The 9,465-nt window shown below is 51.8% G+C and overlaps 1 protein-coding gene across 2 annotated transcripts in view; it reads left to right on the top strand.

Annotated features, from left to right (window-relative positions):
- The first annotated feature begins 332 nt into the window (after positions 1–332).
- RNF152 (ring finger protein 152) overlaps positions 333–9,465 on the top strand; it is a 77,078-nt gene continuing 67,945 nt past the window's right edge. The window contains exons 1-2 of one of the 2 annotated variants that reach the window (XM_062201758.1): positions 333–421; positions 1,566–1,689. The gene's annotated coding sequence lies outside the window, so the exon portion shown is untranslated. Of the gene's footprint in view, positions 426–1,565; positions 1,690–9,465 lie in introns of both variants that reach the window. The other variant, XM_062201759.1, reaches the window with a different exon arrangement.

Raw genomic sequence — 9,465 nt, 5'->3', positions numbered from 1 at the left:
TGACTCGGGACCGACAGACCGACGTCCCGGACGGGCGGGGAGGGGAGGAGGTGGAGCCGCCGGGAGGGGCGGTACCGCGGGGAGCGGAGCCCGGCCTCCCGCCCCCTCCGGTGTCTCAGCCTCGGCCGCGACACACAAAGCCCCCCGCTCGCTTCCGAGCGCCTGGCCGCGGCGTCCGAGCCAGGCGCCGAGGGTGGCGGAGCAGGTGGGGGCGCCGCCCGAGGGGCCGGGCCGGGCGCTGGGGCTGCAGGCGCCGCCGCTGCCGCCGCGCTGCCCGCGCCCGCCCCGCAGCCCGCGGCGGGAGGAGCCGGCGGCCCGCGGCGCGCGTCTGGTGGAGCCGGGCGGGCGCGCCGGGACCACCCAGCGATGCTGCCGCCGCCGCCGCCGCCCCTGTAGCCGGTGCCCCAGCCCTCGGAGGAAGGTCGGTGAGTTTCGGTTTGTTTCTCCGCTCTGCCTGCTCCTGGGTCGGGGCGCAGAGCGAGGCGCGAAGGGATGTCTGCGCCCCGAACCAGGGAAGCGGGAAAGGGCAGCTGCCGCCGGCGGTATTTGGGGGGCATCTCTGGGACGGTGGCAGGGCCCCCACGGGTCTCGGGGAGCGGAGCTGCGGGGTCGGCGCTGCAGGGCGGCCCCGGGACACCGGGGAGGTGGTGGTCCCCGGAGTTGCGTTTCCCCCGAGCGCTGGCGGAGTTGGGCGCGCTGCTGGGGCTAGGGAGCGGCGCGGTCGCGCGGCTCCACCGAGTCCTCGGATGCCCCCTGGAGCTCCGGTCCGAGGGAGCCCGCCTCGTGCCCGCGCCGCGCGCGCCTCCGGGGGGGGGGTGCACGTGCGTGTGCGCGCGCCCCAGAGCTGCGCCCCCCACCCCACCCCGTCCAGCCCGCGAACCCCTCGGATCGTTGTCTCCCAGCCCCCTCGTGGGGTGCAGTCCCACCCCCTAGGAAGTTGCCCCCGGGCGCCTCCCGGGAGGCAGAGGGCGCAGCGGTGGGCCAGATGTTGGGGGTCTTTTGTGCGGACACTTGCTCCGGGGAGGACGGCGGCAGGACAAAGCGGACTCGGCCGGCGGCGGTCCCCGAGCCCGCTCGGGGTGGGGGCGCCGCACGGCGGTGGAAGGAGTGGAGAAAGGGGCAAAGCGGAGCGACGGTGACTCGCTGAGCCGGCGGACGGGGGCCCTCGCCGCGAGGATGCTGGCCAGCGCAGCGCCGGTGTGTGCACGGGCGGCGAGGCGCCCGCATTCCCCTCTGAGCGGGCGTACCCAGTGCGTTTCGCCCCGCCGTGCTCTTCTCCACCGAACCCGCTTTCTTTCTCGGGAATCCCTGTTGCTAGTGGAGGCTCTGCTGGCCGAGAACTTGGGGGCGGGGGAACTGCGGAGGTCCGGGAGGCGGCCGTTCCCCCCGGGAGATCATTACGGCCGGTGCGCCCCCTCCCCGCCCGCCGGCCCCGCGCGCCCCGCCGCCGGCCTCCGCCGCGCCCAGGGCTCCTGCTCCACTCCCGCGCCGCCGGCCCGGCAGGGTGCGTGCGTTTCTTTCTCTGCTGCGCGTCTCTAACCCTGACTGCTTGTGTTCCACTGCAGGCGGAACAAAGCTCAGGCTCGATTGCGCTTCCTCCTTGTCAGCCTCTTGCCTCCCCAAACGCCTACCGTTTCCACTTGATGTCATCACGCAGAAGGGGTGAGAGGGACTCGGTGACAGATTCAGGTAACCCCCGCTACGCTGGGTAGCCGCCTGGGTGTCCCTGGGTCGCTTGGGCGGACAGCGCTGGCCCAGGGCTGTTTGGGTGGCTACTGCATCAACACCCATTGCCGTCTGTGTGAAAGAGTGGGGGCTGCTGACACCCCTGGGTCAGAGGAAGAGATGGCAAATGACTTTATCCCTTCCTTTTGAGGAAGGCCCCCGGGGGGCAGCGTGCCCTGCGGGGTTGGGATTCCTTTGGTGAGGGATTTGGGGCACATCAGACACATGCTAGGCGGCTGTGTCTGGAGGTGGGCTTTGCATTGGTAGCAGCTTTCGTGCCTGTAGTAATGCATTTTGGCTTCGCTCTATAGGTGGGGAGTCCTTTGTTGAAAAGCAGTCACTGCAAGGCTGATGTCATGGCAGGGCTGATTGTGAATCTGACCAGCGCTCAACTAGGGCACTGGTTAAATGCTGTGACCTTCTTAGGAATTCACGTCTCTTCCCTCCGTGCTCATAGTGTTTGCCATATCGAGAGAGACAAGCTGGCACTGAGTTCCTGGGAGGTGGAAGGGGGAGGGTAGTCGGAGGAGCAGACAGAAAACAGACAAATGGAGCTTTAGTTAAGTATCCATTTATATAGCCGTGAACCATTAGATTCTCATTCTCTATTTTATCTTTAGGTTGTTGGTTCTTTTTCAAAAACTGTGGCTTATTCTTTTCTTTCCAAGGAGAGTTCTGTTTTGATGTCAACCTACCCAGCGCTGGGGTTATCTTGATAGAGTGCAATGAAAACATAACCTTCAGGCTTAGCAGGACACCTTGGCATTGGCGCTTTCTCCTAGAGGGCAGTGTCTTTCGCGTCCTGCACAAGTAGCAGAGAGTCAGAGTGGTGATGGAGAAGGGCTCCAGGTTTTCCCTACAGGAGGACGGAGGCTGCTGGGGGTTAGAGGCCCCGGTGCTCTGCTTTGCACTGCAGCAGTGGCATCGCGGGGTCTGTTTCCCCCTTCCCCCAAACTCTTGAAAAATAAAGTCAAAAAACTTGAAAGATGTGTCATTCACTTCTGAGGATGTTTTGTTTTGAAAGGCGACGCTGGCATTTACGGGTGCCGTGGAGTGTCTGAAAGTCCCGTGGAGAGGCAGAGGAGTTACCTGGGCCCATGCTCTGGGAGGATGGGGGTGTAGTGTGGTGCTGGGATGGAGGCATTTTGACAAGTAATTTTTATGTCAGCAATAATGCAGGGTGTGTGCTCCACGATGCCAGAAGAAAGACCACATGGTGAGATAATAGAGATTGTAATAATGCGATCGAAAAAAGGTGTGGCTTTAAAAAAAAAATAGAAAAAATAAATACCTTGCACACAAAATTCCACATGGGAGAGCAGCCGCCTGCATGTGTCAGTGCACGCCCAAGCACGAAGGTAGCCACAGAACAGGGTTCGATTTCACTGTGGTTTCCAGTTGTGTAAAGTAATAAATCATAATAAAGTGCTGTATTGATGGTTAATTTTTTGTGTTGGTTTTGGAAGGAGGCTCTCCACCCCCAGATGGCTGTGGTCTGGGTTTAGCTCTGCGCTGGAGGTGATTAGGCCCTTGGCTCCAGTGCCTTTCTTCAGAGATGTGCGTTCATTCAGTGGTTGTTTTTCAGGCATCTGATCGATAATGGGCTTTGGGATTAGATGCCAAGGGGTAGGGGTCCGGGACCAGAGACACAGGAGTGAACCTTCACAGAGCTTATAGGGGAGAGGCGGACCGAAGCTAGAGAGAGCTGAACCAGGGAGAATATGCTGATCGCTTCCAGCCTCTCCTTGAATGCCTCTTTGTTTGGGGAGCTCACTGCTTTGGGAGGGGCCTGGCCTGTTTGTCCGAAGGTGGCCTTTTTCCACTCTGGGTCGCTGACTTCCAGAGGGGTGGTTAGAGCCACCGGTGCTGAGGGGCCATTCTGCTTTCATTCCTTATTCTCTCAGAAGCACCTGAAGCCATGTGTCCTGTCCACACTTCCTGCTTTCCAGGATGGCGTTCTGACCCTGCTACACTTGGATTTTGGCGAGATTTCTGCTCCTCTGTGTTATCTGGCTCACAGGCGGATTGGGCAGTGGTGGTAAGGGGAGTTTTCACCAGACTTTCCCTCTCTTTCAACAGTGATGGATCAGCAAGATAGGTTGGGTTTTGGTGCGGTAACAAATACCTCTGTTTCTCGGTTGCTAGATACAGCCTCTCCTTTTTCCATGCTGTGTGTCCAGTGTGGTTGGCAGGTGGGCCCTACTCCTTATAGTCCACCAGGGACCCAGGTTGACGGAGGCCTGATCTGGACTTGGACTTGCAGGCTTCCTGTGGGGCCTTGCCCCGGCAATGACACGACCCGAGCCAGAAGCGCGAGTCAGTTTGCTTCGGCCAGAGTTAGGCATAAGACCCTGGTTAACCACAGTTGAACATTTCTCGTGCTGAAAAGAGAGGCCTGGATACAAGGGTACATCACAAATGCCTTCCACAGTGACCTGGCCCAGATGAGGTTACTAAGTGTGTCTTACTGGGCCCAGCTCAGGGCTTGGTGTGTATTGGGCGTTTCCAGAACATTGGATCAATGAATGATAAATATCTTAAAAGAATCTGGTGCTTTCCCAACCTGTTACCTACTAATGTGTCAATACGATGTCTATTAACAGGACTGGCCATCAAATAATAATGCAAGCAAGCCTTTTTCTTTTTGACTGTTTTGAGTGCTTGTTTATTTTACAGTGATAGGCCATGGAGGTGTTTCCAAGGCTGGTGCTAGGAGGTTGTGAGCTTAGTGTTATGTAATAGGTGATACTTACAGACTTTTTCTCCCTTCCACCTGCCTGTTGTCTAGACTTCCTGAGCTTGTTTGGAACAGCCCAGAAGTGGCAGGTGGGCCTGGTGTCACCTGAGAGGTGGCCTTTTGCAATGAAGACTAAAGACAGAGAGGGGCAGGAATGGGTTTAAGGTAACCTTAGGTCACCTTCTTGTTAGTCTGATGTTGAGCGAAAGCGATCAGGGCAAGAGGCTTGGTCACCGGGACTTTCGGGATACCCAGAGGATTCTGGGACATCAGCCACTATGTTGATGGTGCAGGTGCTAAATTTTAAAGCCTTCCTTGCTGCATGTTCTCCCGAAACACTTGTGTGCTGTTGGAATAAGCATTGTAAGGGGCTGCGTTCAGCAGTCGGCAGCTGTAGAGAGATTTTGCTTCGTGAAGAGCTGGTCACTCAGAGATCTTTGTTTACGCTGTGATAACAGCGTGCGTGGATTTGGTAAGTACTTTCAACATAAGCATGCAGCTTAGCAAAACAGTATTGCTTCTGGCCCAGTCATCCTCTTGACAGAGTCATCTTTAGTACACAGCCCTTCAGATACAGAAGTGACATGGAGAACTGCATTAGTCCCTGAGCCAGTGACGCTGGAGAACATGGAGACACAGGGGTCCCTCTGGTCCAGCTTCACTCGAGGGCACGCTCTTGCCCCCAGAGGGCTTCTGAGTTGGCAGACAAGCAGCTGGAAAACCAGTCCTAGAAGTGGACCATTCAAAAACCACTCGGGGTGGCTGGGGTAGAATGGAGAGGCAGGTACAGACTGATTGAGATGAAAATTCAGCCTTGAGGGGTTAGTCGTGAAAATACTTAGGAAGCTCCAACATGCATTTCTGTATCTTACGTGGCTTCTGAGTTGTTACCGCTTTAATTTCATAACCAAAGCCGGCTGATCTGGTGTTTAGGTGCTGTGTGTGCATGCGTGGTTCACTCACTGTGATTCAGAAAGGAGAAAGGCGTTGGTTTTCCTGTGTCTTCCCCACACCGGGGCTGTTAACACTGTGTATCCCAACATTCAGCATCTGGGTAGAAGTCACAGTTTGAAGAGAATATATCCTTGTTAGAGGCTTGAGGATTTTTTGTTTTTGGTTGTTCCTTACATGGAACATATATATGAGCTGCATTTCCTTGGGGGGTTTTGGAGGCCATGGGTCCCTGGCTTAGACGATGTGTATTGCCACTGCCGCTGAAGCCTGGGCTCTGTTCTTTCTTTTTGAGTTGTGGAGAGCTTCTTGTGATCTACGGGAAGTGGACAGAATGAGTCAGAAAAGATGCCTTATTTACTACTTGATGGATTAATTCCTGCATTAATAAGACTCATCGCAAAGATCCTGCATAATAAAATTTATTCTGGCATCATCCGGGCTTCTATCGGACCATCATACCGGAAGGGACTGATCAAACGAACACGTCCCACTGGCAGTGCTAAGGTGGTGGTGAAGAGGAAAGCACACCTGCTGACCAAGTATTGTCTGCTTCTCCCCACTCTCACCATGTCATTCCACCTCCCAAGGAAATGCACCTTTTCTATTTATGTATCCAGATAATCACACTTTTACTGCATTGCCCCATTGCTATTCGACAAGGACCGATGAGATTTTGGTAAAAGCTTTGGCAGGTACTGTGGACATGGGGAGCAGGATTGCTTATACTCTATTGCTATTCTGTTGATTAACAGAAAAACTTAGTGACGGTTCCCACATATCCCTTAATTTCCCTCTCCACTGCCGCATCCTAGCTGAGAACCCCTGTGGGCCCCTATCAGGTCACCCCACCTCCTAACTTTCCCACCCAGTCTGTATTACAAGATGCGGCCTACTGTTGGAGCAGTGAGCCGTTTGGTCATTCGTGCCCTCACTTACCAGCCTCCTGGAGTGAGGCAGGAAGTTCATATTCTACAGTGTTTTTTCATGGAATTTTCCCCAGCTTGAACCCAAACTTCCTTTGCAACCTCAGCTTAAAGCTCCACATTAGCTAGGATAGTTAAACTACTCTTTCCCCCCAAAATGCTTTTCTTAGCCTCTTTCTTCTAGCACTTTCTACAGCCAAAAATGTTCTCTTTTCCTACATTTTATTGTTAAAGGCTCAACTCAGCAGTAACTCTAATAAAAATTTTGACTCAATCACTTTAGCCCTTAGCCATCCTTTATTACTCCAAAGTTCTCTGGCAAGATTGCCTTCATCTCTCATTTCATTCAACATTGGTTCATTCATTCTACAAAGGGCACTTGTCATGTATTATTGCCCAAGACTGAAACATCTTTTTTTTTTTTCAGTTTAATTGCAAAGAACAGACCCCAGTGAGTTTGCAGAAGCGGAGCTGTATTGAAAATATGTCCTATGATGTCTTTTGTCATCAAACCACCTATCCCAAGAGTCTCAGTCAATGGGACCATTCCAGCCATTGCTCACCCTGGACCTGCAGGGTGCAATTGCCTTCAAGGGGGGTCCTGCAGATTCGCAGATAGAGCAATCGAATCCTGCAGCATCTCAGCTCTTTTGCAAGCTCCTTGGAGATGAGGACTGGCTGGGATTTGATCCCATTTTGTGTTTACCAGCATAAATAATCATTGGTGAGTCTTGAAAACACAGAGAGTGACCTTCAAATTACATTTTTGGCTTAGGGTATTAAAAGAAGAAAAAACCAGAAACTTAAGAACATCCCCCTTTGCGTTCCTAATGGTTAGATGCTGAATTAAACGGAGTGCTGTGTGCATACCAATGATTGGGAGGTGGATATTTTTACTGAAGTCATCATTCTAATAAAATTAGTTGTCACTGATAGTCTGTTTTTCAACTATTTGTTAATGCTAGTTAATGCTAGTCAACTATTTGTCTGCTAGTCCCCTCCGCAAAAACAAAAGACAAAAAAAAAAAACTAATAAGAAAAAGAAAAAAAATTTTCCTTGTGACCTTAGCAGCATTAGGACTTCCCGCCCAGCAGGCCACCCTTGTATCTGGAGGCATAGGCTGTGATGTCTGTTTGGCATGGTTGGGGGATGGTTGCTGTAACTGACTATTACATCCCCCTTTGTAATTAACTCGTGGGCATAAATACCTTTGTGATAAACATCTGTTTTACCTCTCCTCTTTTGATTTTGGAATACTCATTCACAAGATAGAAACTTCTTTGAGCCTTGAAATGCTTGATCATTATGGAGAGTGTTATTATGAAAGAGGGAAATATGTTCAGCTGCTTGGAGAAGATGGCCAGGAATTCATTAACACCAAAATAACGTTCTCAGTTTGAAGGTTGGTGAGCTGAGCTGAGATAAACATCTTCAAAACAAAGTTTTTGGTGGATACTGTCCTGCGGTTGTGTGCTCTGGGGTAGCTTTGCAAACTAGCTGCATTTGCAGGTGAATAATAAGAAATCTGAAGTGGTTGGAGGGCTCCTGGATTGAAATCTTGATGTGAGAGCCCTTTTGTTGCTAATTGAACCATGCCGATGAAGAGGCATCCCTGAGTGGGATAAATACCCTTGCAGCATCCCTGCTCTGTCGAACCAGCACTTCAGAAACCGGATGTAGGGATCCATCTCTCTGCCTATGGTGGTGAGATAAATAGCATTTGAAACATTAACGTCAATGACTTAAACCACATATAGGGTAAAAATTGTATTTATTGATTGAAATATTGAATGCCTTCTCTGGGCCAGGCATAATTCTAATAAAAATCCCCACCTTGCTTAATGTGCCTGCTTAACTCATAATTAATTTGGTTTTCTCCCTTTTTTTTTTTTTGATAATGGCCAAGTTAAAAGATGGGAGAGAATAAAATAAATATATCTGATGCTCTTCTCTCAGTTCTTGATCTCTCCCCGTACATGCCCTCCTTACTTAGCCTTAATGCAGTTGAGTAGTTAGAAAAGAGGAATTCTAAAAGTGAGATGAGTTTGGGTTTCAATCTTAGCTCTGTCACTTGCCCTTAAGTTCCGATGGAGCCTTGGCTTCTTCATCCGCAAAATGGGGATGAGTCAGTCTCGTGGCTACTGGGGGAATAGGATGATTTATATTCTGTTGCTTCACACTTCGCAGGCACTGAATTAATGGCAGCTATTGTTAACGCCCATTATGGTCAGCACCCACCATGCACCAGGCATTGTGCTCACCGGAAGTGTGAGATGGACAGGCAACGCCTAGCCTGAAGTAGCCCTTAAGCTAGCCAAGGAGATAAGCACATCCAAGACAATTCTAGCCTTCATTTGTTGTGAACCTGGTCACTGGGAAGCCCTGGAGTTGGACGCGTGGGTCTTGGGAAGAAGCTGGAAGAGGCTGGAAGGTGCTGTAGGAAGCAAGTCTGACAAGAGGTCTTGAGGTAGCCTACAGGCCACCTGAGCCTTGCTTAAAGGGTTCTGAATCCTTTCCCCTTGGGCCTCTCATCCCGGGGGAAGTGAGGAGCATCTTCTGCTGGACTCTCTCCTACCTAGGGTCCAGTTTCTGAGGGTTGGGTGACTCCCCTCAAGTTTGCTCCTGACGAAGAGCACCCCTGGCTTGTGGAAATTTCCACTGGAAATCTGGAGCAGTTCCAGGAACGCTGGGAGGAGTTGGTTGCCCCATTTAGGGGTCCTGTCTTGTTCTGTGAGCCTTGCTTGGCATCTTAAAGAAGACTTCATGGAGAGTGAACATGTTTAGAGATACCCAGGCACGCTGAGCGGAGGCAGGAGAGGGTAGGGAAGACCACGAGAGGAGGAGAAGGCAGTGTGGCTTCGGCAGCTCTCTGAATCTGCTTTATGAAATGGGATCTTTTTCACTATTATTACTTTAAAGAAGAGAACGCTTCATTTTTTTTTTTTAAAGTTTTTTTTTTTTATTTATATGAAGAATAAAGTGACAGAGAGAGAGAGTCCAACCACTGCTTTACTCCCCAAATGCCTACAGCAGCCACGGTTGGGCCAGGCAAAGCCAGAAGTCAGGAATTCCATCATCCAGGTCTCCCATAGGTGTGGCAGGAGCCCAAGTACTCGGGCCATCAC

The sequence above is a fragment of the Lepus europaeus genome, chromosome 9, assembly GCF_033115175.1.
Source record: "Lepus europaeus isolate LE1 chromosome 9, mLepTim1.pri, whole genome shotgun sequence".
Classification (NCBI taxonomy): domain Eukaryota; kingdom Metazoa; phylum Chordata; class Mammalia; order Lagomorpha; family Leporidae; genus Lepus; species Lepus europaeus.
This window is presented reverse-complemented; position numbering and strand designations above follow the sequence as displayed.